Below are 21065 nucleotides of genomic sequence, written 5' to 3'. Positions count from 1 at the left end.
TCATGGCAAAAGAGATCTAGTCACAGTCATACTCAATATCAATTAATAACAACGCATACAAATGACAGTGGTGCTCTCTAACTGGTGCTTTTTATAAGAGGATGATGACTCAACATAAAAATAAATAGATAGGCCCTTCGCAGAGGGAAGCAGGGATTTGCAGAGGTGCCAGAGCTTGAGCTTTTTGAAACAGAGATGAATATAATTTTGAGCGGTATGCTTTCATTGTCAACATAACGACCAAGAGATCTCGGTATCTTCCATGCTACATACATTATAGACGGTTCCCAAACAGAATGGTAAATTTTATACTCCCCCTCAACCAACAAGCACACTCCATGGGTGGTCCGGAACAACGAGTACCGTCCAACTAACAACAATCCTGGAGGAGTTTTGTTTGGAATTATAATTTGATTTGACTTGAGCATGGGACTGGGCATCCCGATTACCAGCCATTTTCTCGTGAATGACAAGCGAAGTCCACTCATCATGAGAATAACCCACCTAGCATGGAAGATACTGACAGCCCCCTGTCGCTAGATGAGCGATTCGGGCATACAAAACAAATTATCATTTGAAGGTTTAGAGTTTGGCACATGCAAATTTACTTGGAACGACATGTAAATACCACATATAGGAAGGTATGGTGGACTCATATGGAACAACTTTGGGTTTATGGAAATGGATGCACAAGCAGTATTCCCGCTTAGTAAAAGTGAAGGCTAGCAAAAGATAGAGGAGCGATCAACTAGAGAGCGACAACAGTCATAAACATGCATTAAGATTAGCCAACATTGAGAGCAAGCATGAGTAGGATATAAATCACCATGAACATAAATATCGTGGAGGCTATGTTGAGTTTGTTTCAACTACATGCGCGAACATGTGCCAAGTCAAGCCACTCGAATCATTCAAAGGAGGATACCATCCTATCATACCACATCACAACCATTTTAAAAGCATGTTGGCACGCAAGGTAAACTGATAACCCACAAGTATAGGGGATCAATTGTAGCATCTTTCGATAAGTAAGAGTGTCGAACCCAACGAGGAGCTAAAGGTAGAACAAATATTCCCTCAAGTTCTATCGACCACCGATACAACTCTATGCATGCTTGATGTTCGCTTTACCTAGAGAAAGTATAAAACTAGAAGTACTTTGTAGGCATAACGGGATAGGTTTGCAAGAATATAAAGAGCGTGTAAATAAAAACTAGGGGCTGTTTTAAGTAAAGAAGCAATAAAGTTAGTATAGCGAGTGTGGAAAAGTGGTGGTAGGAGTTTCGAAATTGTCCCTAAGCAATTGACTACTTTACTAGACCGATAGGAAGTTTTATGTGGGAGAGGCCACTGCTAGCATGTCATCCCAGACTTGGAATTCTATGCACTTATGGTTGGAACTATTAGCAAGCATCCACAACTACTAACGTTCATTAAGGTAAAACCCAACCATAGCATTAAGATATATTGGTCCCCCTTCAATCCCATATGCATCAATTTCTATGCTAGGTTGAAGCTTCTATCACTCTTGCCCTCCAATACATAGTCCTATCAACATACAACTAACCCTATGGTGTGATCCACGCGCGCGCTCATTTGATGGGCACCAAAGGACAACAACATAACCACAAGCAAATTAAACCATTCGTAGCAACTCACCAATTACTGATAGGACAACGAAAATCTACTCAGACATCATAGGATGGCAACACATCATTGGATGATAATATGAAGCATAAAGCACCATGTTCAAGTAGAGGGTACAGCGGGTTGCGGGAGAGTGGACCGCTGTAGATATATGGGGGAAGGTGATGGAGATGTTGGTGAAGATGACAGAGGTGTTGGTGTAGATTGCGGTGATGATGATGATGGCCCCGATGGCGTTCCAGCGCCACCGGGAGAGAGGGGGAGAGAGCCCCCCTTCTTCTTCTTCTTCTTCTTCTTCTTCTTATTCCTTGACCTTCCCCCTAGATGGGAGAAGGGTTGCCCCTCTGGTCCATGTCTTCCATGGCGGCGGAGGGGCGAGAGCCCCTCCGAGATTGGCTCTGTCTCTCTCTGTTTCTCCGTTCCCAGATTCTGGCCTTTCACCGTTTCTTATATTCCCGGGGATCCGTAACTCCGATTGGGCTGAAATTTGGACACGATTTCTATCCAGATATTGGCTTTCTTGCGGCGAAAGAAGGGCACCAACTGCCTTACGGAGTGGCCACGAGGGCCCAGAGCACGCTTGACCCCCTGGGGCGCGCCCCTCACCCTCGTGGGCCCCTCGGGCATCATCTCGCGTTGATTCTTCTTCCCAAAAATCACATATATTCCAAAAAAATCTCCGTCAATTTTTATCCCGTTTGGACTCCGTTTGATATGGATTTTCTGCGAAACAAAAAACATGCAACAAACAGGAACTGGCACTGGGTACTGGATCAATATGTTAGTCACAAAAATAGTATAAAAAGTTTCCAAAAGTATATGAAAGTTGTATAATATTGGCATGGAACAATAAAAAATTATAGATACGACGGATACGTATCAGCATCCCCAAGCTTAATTCCTGCTCGTCCTCGAGTAGGTGAATGATAAAAAAGATAATTTTTGATGTGGAATGCTACCTAGCATAATCTTGATCATGTAATCTAATCATGGCATGAATATTATGAAACGAGTGATTCAAAGCAATAGTCTATCATTTGACATTAAGACAATAATATTCAAGCATACCAACCAAGCAATTATGTCTTCTGAAAATAACATAGCCAAAGAAAGCTTATCCCTACAAAATCATATAGTTTGGCCATGCTTCATTTTCTTCACACAAAATGCTCCCATCATCCACAACCCGAATGACAAGCCAAGCAATTGTTTCATACTTTGCCTTTTTAACTTTCACGCAATATATGAGCGCGAGCCATGGACATAGCACTATGGGTGGAATAGAATATGATGATGGAGGTTGTGTGAGAAGACAAAAAGGAGAAGTCTCACATTGACGCGACTAATCAACGAACTATGGAGATGCCCATCAATTGATGTCAATGCGAGGAGTAGGGATTACCATGCAACAGATGCACTAGAGCTATAAGTGTATGAAAGCTCAAACTGGAAACTAAGTGGGTCTGCATCCAACTTGCTTGCTCATGAAGACCTCGGGCATTTGATGAAGCCCATCATCGGAATATACAAGCCAAGTTCTATAATGAAAATTCCCACTAGTATATGAAAGTGACAACTCAAGAGACTCCCTATATGAAGAACATGGTGCTACTCTGAAGCACAAGTGTGGTAAAAGGATAGTAACATTGCCCCTTCTCTCTTTTTCTCTCATTTGTTTTTTTGTTTTATTTGGTGGGCTTCATTGGCCTCTTTAATTTATTTAAAATCCAGAGTCTCATCCTGACTTGTGGGGGAATCATAGTCTCCATCATCCTTTCCTCATTGGGGCAATGCTCTAATAATGATGATCATCACACTTTTATTTACTTACAACTCAATACTACAACTCAATGTCTAGAACAAAGTATGACTCTATATGAATGCCTCCGGTGGTGTACCGGGATGTGCAATGATCTAGCATAGCAAATGTAACATCCCAAATTTTCAATTTGGAATGTTATACATTAGATCATCATGCATATCATATTTTATTGCATTTTGATTTGCGATCCTAGAAATTTCACGCAACTCAAGGACCCACGGAGAGAGTTGGGGATTTCGTTATTTTCATATTTGGGTTTTCTCAAATTTTGAAAATAGGATCATTTGTTTTAATTATTTTTCTCTCCGAAAATATTTCATATCAAAATATATGAGAGGGGATAAAATGACTTCTCCACAAATAATGAAATATTGGAGGAAAAATATTAAAAACAAATATTGGATTTTATTTGATTTTATTCGAATTAGGAAAAATACGCGTTTTTCAAAATTGCATTTTAGGCCCAAATAAATGCTCATCTTGTCCGGCTTATTTTAAGGGACGGGGAAAATTTATTTCGGGATTTTTGGAGTCCGTTTAGTATTTCATTTCTTACTTTTTCTGCACGTCCGAATTATTAAAAAAAAAGTCAACCGCCTTACGGGCCGTGTCCGACCCGGACACCTCAGCCCGGCCGGCCTTTAAAGCCGCGGCCTGAGCCCCGCCTCAGCCCAAGTCGCCGCCGCCCGAAACCCTAGCCGCCGCCGCCCGCGCCACCGCCGCCGACCGCCACTCGCCGGAGCCCCGCCGCCGTCCGCCGCCGCCCGCCGGAGCGCCGCCGCCTCTCGCCCGGCGCCGCCACCCGCCGGATCCGCTCGCCGCCGCCGCCGTCATGCTAACCGAGGTAGCCGCCGGTTTTTCTCGAAAAACCGTACGGATTTATTTCGAAACCGAGATGCTTTTTTATATTAGATCGTTTTTTTCGGTTTAGTTAAATAGCGAACACCCGTTCGTTCGTTCGTTTTAACGAGCGGTTTTCGTTTTTTTACAGACAGCGAACGTTCGATCGTTAGCCTGTTCGTCAGTTTTTCTTTTTCTCGGATTTTCCGCGATTATTCCTGATCGCGATTTCCGATCTGTATTTTGTTTTAGTATAACTTTTCGCTCATTTATCGGAATCAGGCGATTCAAGCGCCTAGTGTTTCATCTCAAAATTCTCTTTCAACAAGTTTTTGCTACTGTAAAATTTGACTTAGATCCAGATTAGTAAACGAAGCTTGTTTCTTTCGCCGTTTGACCTTCGTTGCTTCGTTTGAATTGATTCTTTTTGCAAACCGGAGTTCTTAAGTTGAACTTTCTGGTTAGATCTCTTATTTTGAGTTTTATTTCGTGCACCCTTGCTTGATTGCTTATGTATGTATTGTTTGTTTGCGATGGAGTACCCGGAGTGCGAAGCGTGCTACTACGAGTCTCTAGGTTTCACGGATCATCAGCAAGGCAAGTAACACTTTGATCATACTTTTTATGACCCAGTTTTATTGCATTAGATCAATCCTCAAACAGTTGCATGATTAGGATCTGATTAATATGTGGGTTTTGGGAACTAGATGAGGTAGTACCTATTGTCCTGTTTACTATCAAACCTTTGGGAGTTACTTCTCGTTTGCTTATATTGCTATGCTATGCTCGTAGACGTGGATTGGGTTTGAGTGAATTCTTCATGACAGATGTGAGATTATTAATTTATGGTTCAACTTAAGGTGGCTACTTTAATTTACATCTGGGTGGATTGAGGCACCTGGAGAAACCAGTGTTGCCTGTATTTTTGGATATCCCGGAGTACCCGTGTGATCATCCTATGGACCGCCACCCAGACTCAAAGGGATCATGAGATTATTCATGCTAGAAACTTCCGTGTGCAGCCACAAGCTATTATGGGCTCTAGCATAGTTGAGTAGGTTACATGACCTCTTGAAGAGGTGGGCTAGCAGATGTAGGGGAAAGTAGGTGTAACTGTCCACCCGGAGTAAAGAGTAGTGTTTCTGAAAGACTGTGTCTCGGTCATCCGTTTCTCAAACACCATGTAGTGCGAGAAATCAAGCGGAGGCGATCGAGTCTTGTGGGGAAAAGTGCACAAACCTCTGCAGAGTGTACAAACTAATCATGATTAGCCGTGTCCCCGGTTATGGACATCTTGAGTATCTAGTTCTTGGATTATCATGTGAATCTCATCATCATGTTACTTAATTTAATTTGATTGGGTTAATCACGTTCTTAATTGGGATTGAGTTGGAGGTACCTTCTCAATGTTTAACAACCACCATGATAGTTAAATAAAATTTATTCCTTTGTGGTAGGGAAAAATTGGCTTTTCGCAAAACTGTAACCATAGAGCTTTCCACCAGCCAAATATGCATGTAGTGATAGCATTATTCTGTTCATTACTCTCTATGTGTTACTTTGCCAGCATATTCCATGTGCTGACCCGTTTTCGGGCTGCAACGTATCATGTTGCAGACTTTTCAGACGACGAGTAAGGAGCCTTAGGTCGTGGTCTTATACTCAGTGATGCCGTTGGAGTTGATGGACTCACTTTATCTTCCAAGCCTTCCGCTGTTATCGTATTTTAGATGGCCTTAAGCCATATTTATTGTATTGAGTTCTCTTGAACTATTCGATGTAATAAGTGTGTGATTGCTACTCTGTTATAAATCCTTCAAAGTACTGTGCGTGTCAGCATTACCGATCCAGGGATGACACTGATGCACAGAGACTAGACTGTTTGAGGTCTGGTCGCTACAGAGATGGTATCAGAGCACACGCTGACTGTAGGACACGACCACTAAGCTAAAGCCCTAGATCACTACTCTCTTCTCATTTCTGACTCCTCTCCTTTCTTCCACTCTTTTAGGATGGCGGATGCAAGGAACAAGTTCGCGCAACCAGATGAGGATACACCTTTTGGACGACACTTGAAGGAAGTTACTAAGTACCTGAACATCGGAATACCAAGCTTCACCGGAACCTACAACGCCACACTACCAGAAGAGGAGCGCTGGATGATTCAAGTTCAAGTTCCAGGAAGGACGTTCACGCCAATCACTGAGCCCATAGAGTTTTCCTTTGATGCACCAACCTGGAGTCTAGGAAAGAGCATGGCAGCCCACATCACCATGGGACGCATTGGAGAAGTGTACCACAATGATCTCAAGGATACTATCTATCAGATTTGTGGGCGCCGAGATGAGCAATGGGAGATGATCAGTACCAGGAAGGATAGATCTATTGCAGCTTTCATCCAGGAGTTAAACCAGCACATTCGTCGCCAGGAGAACCAGATGTGCGCAGACATGATAGAACTGAAGAAGGCAAAGACTAGGATCATGGAGCTGGAGGAAGAACTCAAGGCTACACGCGAGGATTATATGGAGGAAATCATCGCACTAGTGGAGAAGAATGACGACCTGACAAAGAAGCTAGGAGTTTTCATGGGAGACCCAGCACCAGGAGGAGATGATGACGATTCTACTTGCCGGGGGAATTACATCATCATTGACGACACCGACTCGGACCCCAGTGAGGATGATTTGGAGGATGAAGCCGGAGCAGATATCATGGAGTCTTCGACTGTACAATTTTTCTAGTAGACCACCAAATTAGTAGTAGTATTCCACCATGTATATATTATAGTCCAAGCACTTTGTAACGATAGTTAGATCGATTGTATGCCTTGTTTGAATTGATTGGAGTGATATGATTGTGTTTGTCTCATGTGCATATGGGTAGTGTTTTCCCTCTAGACCTCATTCTATTCTATTTTCTCATCTTTTCTAAACCATCAGATGCCTCCGAGACGCGACACTGGATTTGTTTTCCCACCGGAGATCACTCAGTTGATTCAGCAGCAGAATGCCCTGATGCAAGTGCTAGTTCAAAACCAAGGCAACAACAACAACAACAACCCACCACCACCACCTGTTGATCACTTAGCCCGATTTCTTAGGCTGAATCCGCCGGTGTTTTCCAGTAGCACCAAGCCGATTGTGGCAGATGATTGGCTCCGCAAGGTTGGAAGGGAGCTGACCACTGCAGGATGCACAGATGCGGAGAGAGTGCGTTTTGCCGCACATCAGCTTGATGGACCCGCAACATCATGGTGGGAGAATTACACAGCCACTCACCCCATTGACACTGTCACATGGGACCAGTTTCAGCAAGCTTTCCGTACTGCCCATGTTTCAGCAGGAGCTATGGCCATGAAGAAGCGTGAGTTTCGCAACTTACCCAAGGAGGACGTACCGTTGGCCAGTACGTGGAGGATTTTAGTAAGTTAGCACGTTATGCCCCAGATGACGTTGCTACGGATGCAGCTAAGCAGGAGAAGTTTCTGGAAGGACTGAATGATGAGCTGAGCATGCAATTGATGGTGGCAACTTTTAACAACTACCAGGAGTTGGTAGATAGAGCTCTCATGATTGAAGGGAAACAACAGTAGATTGAGAGTCGTAAGAGGAAATATGGACAAGGAAAGTACAATACAGGAGCTAACCAGAAGCCTCGTTTTACCCCGAACTCGGGAGGACACCTTCAGCATAACCATGGAGGTCACAATCACAATGGAGGAAGTTCGCACAATCATAGTGTCCCCAAGAATGGCAATGGGAACGGAGGAAGCAACGGACAGAACCGTACCAACCCATCAACCCCAGCCAAGAGGGATCTAAGCCACGTTACCTGTTTCAAGTGCCAGAAGACTGGACATTATGCCACTGATTGTCCAGAAGCAAAGAATGGAAATGGCAATGGAAGCTCGGGGAAGAAGCCGAACCCTTTCAACAGGGGACAGGTGAACCACGTTAATGTGGAGGAGGTTGAAGCACAGCCTGATGCAGTAATAGGGAAGTTCTTGGTTAAGTCATTTACTGCAATCGTTCTTTTTGATACTGGTGCATCACATTCATACATATCAAGGGGATTTGTGGATAAGTTTAAGTTGCCCACCAAAGTTCTTAGAACACCTATGTTAGTAACCTCGCCAGGAGCAGAGTATATGGCAAGCCAAGGATGTTTTCAGTTGCCATTGGCCATAGGTAGGCATGTTTTCCCCTTAGACCTAATAGTTTTGGAGTCACAAGGTTTGGATGTGATTTTGGGAATGGATTGGCTATCGATGTATGGAGGAAACATCGATTGCGCCAGTAAGACGATTTTGCTTACTACCCGAGAAGGAAGAAGGATTAAGTATGTATCCCGACATGTGCCGAAGAGGACTCAAGTGAATTCCTTATCAGGAGTTGTACAGGAGGAAGTACCAGTGGTGAAGGAATTCCCCGACGTATTTCCAGAGGAGTTGCCAGGCATGCCACCGGATAGAGACATCGAGTTTTTGATTGAGCTTTTGCCAGGCACTGGGCCAATATCTAAGAGACCGTACAGTATGCCCGCTGAGGATTTGGAAGAAATTAAGAAGCAGATTAAGGAGTTACTGGATAAAGGATATATTCGCCCAAGTTCGTCACCTTGGGGATCACCCGTACTTCTAGTGGAGAATAAAGATGTATCGTTGAGGATGGTTGTTGATTATCGTGGATTGAATGAAGTAACAATCAAGAACAAGTACCCACTGCCGATGATCAATGATCTGTTTGACCGACTACAAGGAGCTAAAGTATTTTCCAAGATTGATTTGCGATCAGGATACCACCAGTTGAAGATTCGAGAGCAGGATATACCCAAGACAGCTTTTACCACAAGGTATGGGCTCTATGAGTACACCGTTATGTCATTTGGCCTGACTAACGCACCTGCCTATTTCATGAACATGATGAACAAAGTGTTTATGGAGTTTTTGGATAAGTTCGTCGTAGTGTTCATTGATGATATTCTGGTCTATTCGAAGAATGAAGAAGAGCATAAGGAGCATTTGCGTTTGGTACTTGGAAAGCTCAGAGAACATCAGTTATATGCCAAGTTCAGCAAGTGCGAGTTTTGGTTAAAGGAAGTTGGATTTCTTGGACATGTTATATCCGGAGAAGGAATAGCAGTAGATCCCACCAAGGTTAACACTGTGACAAATTGGGAAGCACCCACGACAGTTGGAGAAATCCGGAGTTTTCTTGGACTCGCAGGATATTACCGGAGATTCATCGAGAATTTCTCGAAGATTGCAAAGCCTATGATGGAGTTGTTGAAGAAGGACACCAAATTCATTTGGACTGAGGAATGTGAGGCTAGTTTCCAGGAATTGAAGAAACATTTGGTTACAGCGCCAGTGTTGATTCTGCCAGATCAACGCAAGGATTATGAAGTATATTGCGACGCTTCTCGTCGAAGACTTGGAGCAATGCTAATGCAGGAGGGAAGAGTTGTTTCATATGCCTCACGACAGCTTAAACCCCATGAGTTGAATTATGCTACACATGATTTGGAGTTAGCAGCCATAGTGCATGCGTTGAAGACATGGAGACATTTTCTCATCGGAAACCATTGTGAGGTGTACACGGATCACAAGAGTTTGAAGTACATTTTCACGCAGAAGGAGTTGAATCTCAGGCAAAGGAGATTGTTGGAGCTCATTAAGGATTATGATATGAGATTGCATTATCACCCAGGGAAGGCTAACGTAGTAGCCGATGCGTTGAGCCGCAAGAGCCATGTCAACACGCTCATGACCGGAGAGTTACCCAAGAAGTTAGCAGAGGATCTTCGTGAACTATGTTTGGAAATAGTTCCCAGAGGTCTTGTAGCAGCATTGGAGATTCAGTCAAGGAAATTGCTGAGATAAAGGAAAGGATGAGTAAAGGAAAAGCCAAGGGATTTCGTGAGGATGAACACGATACCTTATGGTTTGAGGACCGCGTTTATGTGCCCAATGATCCGGAGATCAGGAAATTGATTCTGCAAGAGGCCCATGATTCACCATATTCGATTCACCCAGGAAATACCAAGATGTATTTGGATTTGAAGGATACTTGCTGGTGGACCGGAATGAAGAAGGATATTGCGGAGTATGTAGCAGTTTGTGATGTATGTCAGAGAGTAAAGGCAGAGCATTAGAAGCCAGCAGGATTGCTACAACCATTGCCGATACCCGAATGGAAGTGGGATAAGCTAGGCATGGATTTTATCACAGGATTGCCCAGGACTCGTTCAGGCTATGACTCGATATGGTTGTAGTCGATCGTTTGACAAAGGTAGCTCATTTCATCCCAGTAAAGACCACTTATACAAGTGCTAAGTTGGCAAAGATATACATGACCAGGATCATATGTCTGCATGGAATTCCGAGGACCATTGTATCAGATAGAGGAACCCACTTTACTTCAAAGTTTTGGAATCAGTTGCACGAGACTTTGGGTACCAGGCTAGAGTTCAGTACAACCTTTCATCCACAGACAGACGGACAGACCGAGAGAGTCAATCAGATTTTGGAGGACATGTTGAGAGCTTGTGCGCTAGATTATAGATCTAGTTGGGACGACAATTTGCCATATGCAGAGTTCTCTTACAACAACAGTTATCAATCCAGTTTGAAGATGGCCCCTTTCGAAGCTCTGTACGGAAGGAGGTGCAGGACAACGTTGTTGTGGGACGAAGTTGGAGACCGCTAGTTGTTTGGACCATATTTGATTAAAGAGTCTGAATAGAAAGTGAAGTTGATTCGCGATAGGCTCAAGGTAGCCCAGTCAGGCAGAAGAGTTATGCGGATTCTAAATGCAAGGAGACAGTTTACGAAGTCGGAGACAGAGTTTATCTTCGAGTATCACCACTTCGAGGAGTAAAGCGCTTTGGAGTTAAGGGAAAGTTAGCGCCACGTTTTGTAGGACCATACAAAGTTTTGGAGCGTATGGGGGAAGTTGCTTACAAGTTGGAATTGCCCGAAGGATTGTCGGGAGTTCACAATGTGTTCCATGTTTCTCAGCTGAAGAAGTGCCACGCAGAGATGGCTGAGATACCACTGAGAGATACAGTGCCATTGGAAGCGATTCAGCTGGATAATGACTTGACCTATGAGGAGAAACTAGTTAAGATTCTTGAGTATGCCAGCCGAGTCACCCGCAGCAAGGTTATCAAGTTTTGCAAAGTTCAGTGGAGTCACCATACCGAGGATGAAGCCACCTGGGAGCGAGAGGAAGATCTACGGAAGGACCACTATCACCTATTTTCTAGCCAACCCGAATCTCGAGGGCGAGATTCATCTTAAGGGGGGTAGGTTTGTAACATCCCAAATTTTCAATTTGGAATGTTATACATTAGATCATCATGCATATCATATTTTATTGCATTTTGATTTGTGATCCTAGAAATTTCACGCAACTCAAGGACCCACGGAGAGAGTTGGGGATTTCGTTATTTTCATATTTGGGTTTTCTCAAATTTTGAAAATAGGATCATTTGTTTTAATTATTTTTCTCTCCGAAAATATTTCATATCAAAATATATGAGACGGGATAAAATGACTTCTCCACAAATAATGAAATATTGGAGGAAAAATATTAAAAACAAATATTTGATTTTATTTGATTTTATTCGAATTAGAAAAAATACGCGTTTTTCAAAATTTATTTTTAGGCCCAAATAAATGTTAATCTTGTCCGCCTTATTTTTAGAGGACGGGGAAAATTTATTTCGGGATTTTTGGAGTCCGTTTAGTATTTCTTTTCATACTTTTTTTGCACGTCCGATTTTTTTTTAAAAAAAGTCAACCGCCTTACGGGCCGTGTCCGACCCGGACACCTCAGCCCGGCCGGCCTTTAAACCCGCCTCAGCCGAAGTCGCCGCCGCCCCGAAACCCTAGCCGCCGCCGCCCGCGCCGCCGACCCGCCACCCGCTGGAGCCCCGTCGCCGTTCGCCGCCGCCCCTCCGCCTCTCGCCCGGCGCCGCCACCCGCCGGAGCCGCTCGCTGCCGCCGCCGTCACGCGAACCGAGGTAGCCGCCGGTTTTTCTTGAAAAACCGTACGGATTTATTTCGAAACCGAGATGCTTTTTTTATATTAGATCGGTTTATTTTTTCAGTTTAGTTAAATAGCGAACGCCCGTTCGTTCGTTCGTTTTAACGAAGGGTTTTCGTTTTTTTACAGACAGCGAACGTTCGATCGTTGCATGATTAGGATCTGATTAATATGTGGGTTTTGGGAACTAGATGAGGTAGTACCTATTGTCCTGTTTACTATCAAACCTTTGGGAGTTACTTCTCGTTTGCTTATATTGCTATGCTATGCTCGTAGACGTGGATTGGGTTTGAGTGAATTCTTCATGACAGATGTGAGATTATTAATTTATGGTTCAACTTAAGGTGGCTACTTTAATTTACATCTAGGTGGATTGAGGCACCTGGAGAAACCAGTGTTGCCTGTATTTTTGGATATCCCGGAGTACCCGTGTGATCATCCTATGGACCGCCACCCAGACTCAAAGGGATCACGAGATTATTCATGCTAGGAACTTCCGTGTGCAGCCACAAACTAATATGGGCTCTAGCATAGTTGAGTAGGTTACACGACCTCTTGAAGAGGTGGGCTAGCAGATGTAGGGGAAAGTAGGTGTAACTGTCCACCCGGAGTAAAGAGTAGTGTTTCTGAAAGACTGTGTCTCGGTCATCCGTTTCTCAAACACCATGTAGTGCGAGAAATCAAGCGGAGGCGATCGAGTCTTGTGGGGAAAAGTGCACAAACCTCTGCAGAGTGTACAAACTAATCATGATTAGCCGTGTGCCCGGTTATGGACATCTTGAGTATCTAGTTCTTGGATTATCATGTGAATCTCATCATCATGTTACTTAATTTAATTTGATTGGGTTAATCACATTCTTAATTGGGATTGAGTTGGAGGTACCTTCTCAATGTTTAACAACCACCATGATAGTTAAATAAAATTTATTCCTTTGTGGTAGGGAAAAATTGGCTTTTCGCAAAACTATAACCATAGAGCTTTCCACCAGCCAAATATGCATGTAGTAATAGCATTATTCTGTTCATTACTCTCTATTTGTTACTTTGCCAGCATATTCCATATGTTGACCCGTTTTCGGGCTGCAATGTATCATGTTGCAGACTTTTCAGACGACGAGTAAGGAGCCTTAGGTCGTGGTCTTATACTTAGTGATGCCGTTGGAGTTGATGGACTCACTTTATCTTCCAAGCCTTCCGCTGTTATCGTATTTTAGATGGCCTTAAGCCATATTTATTGTATTGAGTTCTCTTGAACTATTCGATGTAATAAGTGTGTGATTGCTACTCTGTTATAAATCCTTCAAAGTACTGTGCGTGTCAGCATTACCGATCCAGGGATGACACTGATGCACAGAGACTAGACTGTCTGAGGTCTGGTCGCTACAGCAAAGATATCAAAAAACGGACAAGCCATGAAAATATCATGCTAGCTATCTTACGATCATGCAAAGCAATATGACAATGAATGTTCAAGTCATATATACGACGATGGAAGTTGCATGGCAATATATCTCGGAATGGCTATGGAAATGCCATAATAGGTAGATATGGTGGCTGTTTTGAGGAAGATATAAGGAGGCTTATGTGTGATAGAGCGTATCGTATCACGGGGTTTGGATGCACCGGCGAAGTTTGCACCAACTCTCGAGGTGAGAAAGGGCAATGCATGGTACCGAAGAGGCTAGCAATGATGGAAGGGTGAGAGTGCGCATAATCCATGGACTTAACATTAGTCATAAAGAACTCACATACTTATTGCAAAAATCTACAAGTCATCAAAACCAAGCACTACGCACATGCTCCTAGAGGGATAGATTGGTAGGAAAAGACCATCGCTCGTCCCCGGCCGCCACTCATAAGGAAAGCAATCAAAGAACTCCCCATGCTTCAAATTTGTCACACAACGTTTACCATACGTGCATGCTATGGGACTTGCAATCCTCAACACAAGTATTTCTCAATTCCACAATTATCCAACTAGCACGACTCTAATATCACCATCAAACATATCATATTCAGTGATCTACAAGTTTTATGTACGATTTTATGACTAACCATGTGAATGACCAATTCCTGTCATCTCTCTAAATAGATATAAGTGAAGCAAGAGAGTTTAATTCTTTCTACAAAAGATATGCCCACGCTCTAACAAATATAAGGGAAGCAAAAGAGAATTCTACAAATGGCGATTTTCTATGTGTAGGGAAACATGCAATCCAAACTTCAAATGATATAAGTGAAGCACATGAAGCATCCTATAAAGCCATACTCAAAAGATATAAGTGAAGTGCAATGAGCATTCTATAAATCAACCATGGACTATCTCATACCATCATGGTGCATCAAAGAAAAGTGAAAACTAAATGCAAAAGACGCTCCAAGATTTGCACATATCGCATGAACGAAACGAAACCGAAAACATACCGATACTTGTTGAAGAAAGATGGGATGCCTTCCAGGGCATCCCCAAGCTTAGACGCTTGAGTCTCCTTGAATATTTACTTGGGTTGCCTTGGGCATCCCCAAGCTTGAGCTCTTGCCTATCCTACTTCTCCTCACATCGAGACATCCTCGATCTTCGAACACTTCATCCACACAAAACTCAACAGAAAGCTCGGTAAGATCCGTTAGTATAATAAAGCAAATCACTACTCTAAATACTGTTGCAAACCAATTCATATTTTGTTTTGCATTTTACCTACTGTAATATAACTTTTCCATGGCTTAATCCACTGATAGAAATCGATAGTTTCATCAAAACAAGCAAACTATGCATAAAAAACAGAATCTGTCTTAAACAGGACAGTCTCTAGTAATCTGAACATTCACCATACTTCTGGTACTCCAAAAATTCTGAAAAACATAGGAAAAATAAACAATTTGTATAGAAAGACAGTGCAAAAAAGTTTCAGAACCGTCTGACATTCCTGTAAAAAATGTAAAATCACACACTATAGCCAAAGTTTCTGTTTTGCACCGCACAAACCAACAAGCAATGTAAACATCCTAAAGGCAAATCATGGCACATTATTTTTGTTTTTAAACTTTCTAAAGACACACAACAGAAATAAATGACTCTCTAAAACTTCCGGGTTGTCTCCCTGGCAGTGCTTTCTTTAAAGCCATTAAGCTAGGCATATAGTGCTCAATTAATGGATCCACCCGGATCCCAAGGTATATCAAAGCCAATTTTAATTAACAATGATTTGTGATTTAGTAGTGAGCACAAAGTAACATATATCATGCAACAACAAAGTCCAACTCTCTTCCTATGCATCGGCATGTCATAAAAGAACAATTCATGCACACATAGCAAAGGCCAATGCATAGTATAAACAGTTTCTTGCAATTTTATCATATTGGAAACATGGAGAGGCGGAGATGTAGTTCCTCTCTCATAATAATGGCAAGTAGGAGCAAAAAGCACATGCATATTATATCTATCAAAACCATCATGTGTAGTAGTGAAACGCAACCCATCAATATAATCCTTAATAAGGGCAAACTTCTCCGATATAGTGTAGTCGGGAGAACTCAAAAAGATAATAAGACTATCATGCGTGGGTCTAATAGAAACAATTTCATGTTTAACATAAGGAACTATAGCAAGTTCATTTCCATAAGCATAATTCATATTGGCATCTTGGCCACAAGCATAGCAAGCATCATCGAAAAGGGATATTTCAAAAGAATCAACGGGATCATAACAATCATCATAGCAATCATCCTTCGGTAAGAACGAAGGGGCATTAAATAATGTATGAGTTGAAGAGTTACTCTCATTAGAAGGTGGGCACAGGTAGCTAATCCGCTCTTCCTCCGTTTGTTCTTCGCTCTCCTCATTATCTTTTTCATCCAATGAGCTCACAGTTTCATCAATTTCTTCTTCCATAGACTCCTGCAAAATATTAGTCTCTTCTCGGATAGCGGAGGAGTCCTCAATATATGGTTTAATATAAGGATTAGAAGCATAATTATCATAGCAATATTTAAGTATGGCAAAAATTTCAGATTTGTAAAGAGTAGCATCATACGTTTCAATCAAAGAAGCAATTTCATAAGCACCCTTAAAAGCAACAAATTCTTCAATTTGTTGAACATCATAGTAATTATAAACACCCTTAGCATACAAAGATACGATTCCATTATCACTAAACTCACATTGGTAAGGAAGGTGTTTCTTAGGGTCTTTAGAACAACAAGTACAATCATATATTTCACATAAATTCCAAGCATAGCACTACAAACGATGAATTTGATCCAGTAAAAGTTTCCCTTTTTCAGATATGCGATGTTGCACATAACAAGCATGCTCATCTAAAGATTTTCCCTCAACTAAGCTAGTTGGGGTTTCAGCACGAGCACATAGGGATCGAAGATGATCCAAGTAAAAGGCTTCAGGAGTGTGATAGATTTTGAGTGGTTCTTCAACCATTGGTGTAGTAGGTACAACTAATTTTTTTGGTATTTTGCGTTTCCTACCCATAACTAAAGATAGAAAACAAGAGCACAAAATAAAAACTACTTAGTGATAAAGCAAACAAGCACACACGAGAATATTCACCCCACGCTATAATTCCTCGGCAACGGCACCAGAAAAGGTCTTGATAACCCACAAGTATAGGGGATCAATTGTAGCCTCTTTCGATAAGTAAGAGTGTCGAACCCAACGAGGAGCTAAAGGTAGAACAAATATTCCCTCAAGTTCTATCGACCACCGATACAACTCTACGCATGCTTGATGTTCGCTTTACCTAGAGAAAGTATAAAACTAGAAGTACTTTGTAGGCGTAACGGGATAGGTTTGCAAGAATATAAAGAGCATGTAAATAAAAACTAGGGGCAGTTTTAAGTAAAGAAGCAATAAAGTTAGTATAGCGAGTGTGGAAAAGTGGTGGTAGGAGTTTCGAAATTGTCCCTAAGCAATTGACTACTTTACTAGACCCATAGGAAGTTTTATGTGGGAGAGGCCACTGCTAGCATGTCATCCCTGACTTGGAATTCTATGCACTTATGGTTGGAACTATTAGCAAGCATCCGCAACTACTAACGTTCATTAAGGTAAAATCCAACCATAGCATTAAGATATATTGGTCCCCCTTCAATCCCGTATGCATCAATTTCTATGCTAGGTTGAAGCTTCTGTCACTCTTGCCCTCCAATACATAGTCCTATCAACATACAACTAACCCTAAGGTGTGATCCACGCGCGCTCATTTGATGGGCACCAAAGGACAACAACATAACCACAAGCAAATTAAAACAATCATAGCAATTCACCAATTACCGATAGGACAACGAAAATCTCCTCAGACATCATAGGATGGCAACACATCATTGGATGATAATATGAAGCATAAAGCACCATGTTCAAGTAGAGGGTACAGCGGGTTGCGGGAGAGTGGACCGCTGTAGATAGATGGGGGAAGGTGCTGGAGATGTTGGTGAAGATGACAAAGGTGTTGGTGTAGATTGCGGTGATGATGATGGCCCCGGCGGCGTTCCGGCGCCACCGGGAGAGAGGGGGAGAGAGCCCCCCTTCTTCTTATTCTTCCTTGACCTTCCCCCTAGATGGGAGAAGGGTTTCCCCTCTGGTCCATGGCTTCCATGGCGGCGGAGGGGCGAGAGCCCCTCCGAGATTGGATCTGTCTCTCTGTCTCTCTCTGTTTCTGCGTTCCCAGATTCTGGCCTTTCACCGTTTCTTATATTCCCGGGGATCCGTAACTCCGATTGGGCTGAAATTTGGACACGATTTCTACCCGGATATTGGATTTCTTGCAGTGAAAGAAGGGCACCAACCGCCTTACGGAGTGGCCACGAGGGCCCAGGGCGCGCCTGACCCTTGGGGCGCGCCCCTCACCCTCGTGGGCCCCTCGGGCATCGTCTCGCGTTGATTCTTCTTCCCAAAAATCACATATATTCCAAAAAAATCTCTATCAGCTTTTATCCCGTTTGGACTCCGTTCGATATGGATTTTCCGTGAAACAAAAAACATGCAACAAACAGGAACTGGCACTGCATCAAGATGTTAGTCCCAAAAATAGTATAAAAAGTTGCCAAAAGTATATGAAAGTTGTATAATATTGGCATGGAACAATAAAAAATTATAGATTCGACAGAGACGTATCATAAACCATTATAAACTCCTGGCTAATTAAGCATGGCATGAGTAATTATAATCTCTAATTGTCATTGCAAACATGTGTCATTCATAATGGGCTGAATCAAGAACGATGGACTAATCATATTTACAAAAACAATATAGGTCGAGTTCATACTAGCTTTTCCTCATCTCAATCATTTCATCATATATCATCATTATTTCCTTCCACTTGCACGACCGAACGGTGTGGATAATAATAATAGTGCATGTGCATTGGACTAAGCTGGAATCTGCAAACATTTATTCAAAGGAGAAGTCAAGGCAATATGGGCTCTTTGCTATATCAACAATAATGCATATGAGAGCCACTCAAAATTTTCATCGTGGTCTTCTCCTCTCGACCCAAAGAAAGGAAAAATAATTTCAAAGAAACACACTGAAATGTTTTTGGAGTTTTTGTTTTTTTGAAGAAAGTAAAACAAGAACGAGAAAAACTATTTACACCGGAAAGCTCCCAACAAGCAAAAGAAGAACGAGAATTTTTTGGTTTTCTTTTAATAGTACTACTAGATAATCATGTAAAGGAAACTTAAAAAGAAACTACAACTATTTTTCTCAAAGTTTTTCAAACACACAAGAAGAAAGCGAGAGAAAGAAATTAAACTACCATGGATAATACAATGAAAAAGTATGAACACCGACAACTGGAATGAGTGTGTGAGCATGAATGTAATGTCGGTGAGAAATACGTACTCCCCCAAGCTTAGGCTTTTGGCCTAAGTTGGTCTACGCCCATGGGTCAAAGTAGTCCTCTCCGTGGTACCGAGGAGGATCCTGAGGGTTCCACTGGTTAGTGAGCTCCTGTGGTTCCCACTAATAAATAGACTCCTCATACGGGTCAGGTGATGGTTCTGGCTCAGGAACTAGGGATCGCGTCCGCTCCCAGTATGCAGAAATGTCCTCGGGAAAAATGAGGTACATGCCTGAATGGATATTAAACAAAGAAGGTGCACGCAAAGTAATAATCTGACAAGTTTTCTGGCTGAATACTAGGTTATAGATGAGTCTCTTGTCCTTATCATCGCTAATAAAATCATGTGCTACCATACTATCATAATCTAGATATAAAGTGGGTAGTAGCATCTCCTCTTCCTCATCGTGCCTAATGGGTATCTCAAAGCGTCTAGCAAGGCGGGAGGCGTGGATACCTCCAAAGATAGGACCCCTCGAGCGGTCTAGACTCAACCGTCGAGCAACCATAGCACCCAAACTAAAAGTTCTATCACGAAGTAAAGCATGGCGCAAAATAGCAAGGTCGGGAGCACTAAGGCCTCCACTCTCCCTGCGACCAATTAAACATCTCCAAGCGAATAATGAGTAGTAGCGCAAAACAGGAAAATGTAAACTAGACACTATCGCTTTCGTCACCTTTCTCCCTTCCCCTATGGTAACTTCATCAATAAATTCTTCCACATACCTAGGACGTGGTTCCTCGACGCTGCCCTCAAAAGGTAATTTGCAAACCTCACAAAAATCATAAAGCGTCATCTCCTTATACTCATCATATAAAAAAAGTCTACCCTGGGTGGCAATTTCCTAGCATGAAAGGGAAAATTTTGCACGAAGGTATTAGTGAGAAGGAGGTACTTATCACACTTACCGTGGAGGAAGTCGGTGATGCCTGCATTCTCTGCCAAATAATAAAAATCATCATAAATTCCGACAGCCTCCAAGAATGCATCACTTGGCTATTCACACGGCCGAACCTCCACGGTGCGAGGAAGGTTGTACTTGGGCTTCTTCTTCCCTTTATTCTCATTTTCATTTGAACCCTAGCTTGAAGAGCCTCTCAACCATCTCTTCATCATTTCTTTTCTCTGAAAATTTCTAAACTTCTTAGTGACTCAAAATAAAAGTGAGCAAAACTTAACAAGATTGATAGCAACTACTCCTACAAGTGTCTAGAAGCTATATCATGCATCAAAACTACTTTGGACGATATAAATCTGACATGCAAGCTTAAGAACAAGGTCAACACATCAACCAAAATTTGCAATAAATAAAGCACTAGAAAAAAACTAATTGGACCAATGGAGGAGTCACATACCGAAGACCAGTCCCCCAAAACATTTTTGCAAATGGAGCTTTGCACAAGGAGATAAAACACGGGTTTGAGCTACGAGATGATTTTTTCTGGAGGAATACGAAGTGGATGGGTGCCGGAATAAGTTAGGGGGACCCACGTGGGACCCACAAGGCAGGGGCGCGCCCACGGGGTGATTTTTGTTTTCTTTGCGTGATTCTACAAAAAATTGGTTCTCTTCTTTGCCTCGCAATAGTATCAATTCTTGGAACAAGTGCAAAGATGCTTTTATCACTAAGTATTTTCCGCCTGCAAAAATTATTTCCTTAGAACCCAGATCATGAATTTCAAGCAACTTTAACATGAGCATGTTGCACAATCTTGGGAAAGGATGAAAATGATCTAAGGAATTGCCCAACTCATGGGTTAAATCTTTGGATGATCATACAAACTTTTTATGCGGGATTGAATTTTGTTTCTCGTAATTTCTTAGATTCCGCCGCGGGTGGTAGTTTTATG

Source organism: Triticum aestivum, chromosome 6D (genome assembly GCF_018294505.1).
Source record: "Triticum aestivum cultivar Chinese Spring chromosome 6D, IWGSC CS RefSeq v2.1, whole genome shotgun sequence".
NCBI lineage: Eukaryota > Viridiplantae > Streptophyta > Magnoliopsida > Poales > Poaceae > Triticum > Triticum aestivum.
Note: the sequence above shows the minus strand (reverse complement) of the source record.